This window comes from Phalaenopsis equestris, unplaced genomic scaffold (assembly GCF_001263595.1).
Source record: "Phalaenopsis equestris unplaced genomic scaffold, ASM126359v1 Scaffold236011, whole genome shotgun sequence".
NCBI lineage: Eukaryota > Viridiplantae > Streptophyta > Magnoliopsida > Asparagales > Orchidaceae > Phalaenopsis > Phalaenopsis equestris.
The window spans coordinates 1258-2982 of NW_018253858.1; positions in this window are offsets into that span (position 1 = coordinate 1258).

Genomic DNA, 1725 nt, shown 5'->3' on the forward strand with positions numbered 1-1725 from the left:
TATGATCCAGAGAACTCATCATAAAAGTTTCAAAATATTTTGAGTTCATTTCATAACTTAAATTGATTTTTAAAAATAAATACCCCTTTTGGCACTTAAATGATTTTAAAAAAAATCAAAATATAACTCAAAAATTTATGAAACTTAGTTTTTTGAGTTCTCTGTGACCAGGGATATTTTCTAAAAATAAAATGATATTTAAAATAAAAATTTGATTTTTAGCCTATTCTAAATATTTAAATAATTAAAAATTCATAAAGATTACAAAAATAATAAAACTCATAGAAATGTTCTAAATTGTTTCCTAATCACTTAGAAACAATTAGAATATTTTTCCTAAATCTCTAAATAAATATATTGAATTTCAAAGCTTAAGAATAATTTTTGAAAGGCTAAAAATGAATTTTCATTAAAATAATTCCAATAAATCAAGGAAAAATAAAAAAAAAATATAAAATTTGTTCCTATGAGTTCTCTGACCTTAGAGAGATTTTTCAAAAATAGAAAACTTAATTTTCACCTCCCAAAATATTTTATTTTTATTAAATAACCCAAAACTTAAAATAATTCTAATAAATCACAGAGAATTCAAAAAGTTATGAAATTTGCTCCAAAGGCTTCTCTAGTCTAGGTTTACCTCTAATAAAAAAATTCAAGGGATTATAATTTATCTTGGCCAAGTTAGGAATTTTCTGTGAAAAATCCTATCTTTGCATGAAAAAAAGTACATAAATTAAATTAAATTTTGAAAAATCACATTTTCTCCTCTGATGTCTCAATTGACCCATGAATGAGGTAGAATAAAAATTTTAAAGTCATTTGAATTGAATTTGACAAATTATGAAGCGTTAGAGCCTTAGGGGCAAATGTTTAGGCCTAATTCCAAGAGCGGAATGGGTAACCTCTGATCTTAATCAATTTATTTGATGCTTGAAACACAAAGGGGTCAATTTGTAGAAACCAATTTCACTTTCCTCATTAAAAAGATAAGTTAATAAATTTCTAAATTATTAAAATTTGGAAGTTTATTAAAAATAATATTAAGATTTGGAAGTTTATTAAAATTAGATGATCCTGGACTTAGGGGTATAAATTTTAAAGTCAATAATTAATCAATTTAATACCCCTATCTTGATTTTCAAATAAAATCCAAATCATGACCACTTAAAGCTTAACCATTTTCAAAACTAATCAAGACACCCACCTAGGTCTTAAAGGCTTAGTGGTGACTTAGGCTAAATCAAAAATTGATTCAACAAGGATTAGAGAAATAAACATAATTAAATCAAACATCCTTGAAACACCACTAAGCCCAATTAGGTTTAAAAATTTGGCTAAGTGTTCAAATTACACTAACTTGCCTCTTTACGGGTCTTCACCCACATGATTTTCAAATTAAATGATAAGTGATAATTACCCTATTTTTGGGGATAGTTGAGACATCAGTGCTCACTGAGTCATAAGGGCATTTACAGGATGAACCATTAAGCAATATAACAAGTTTAAATGGACTTGAGGCTTTTCACCAGTTGGTGAGAGGGAGGCATGGACCTGCTTCCCCTACTAACTTGTTGGATACCTCAGAGGCCTATTAAACTTAGTATTCTTCGCTCAATGAAATCATCCTTAATTAAACTTTTAGGGACTCACCAAAATATGACATAGGGTTAGGAAAATTACCAAAATTTTACCTTTCCTGCTCTTCATAAACTGCCTTAACATGCA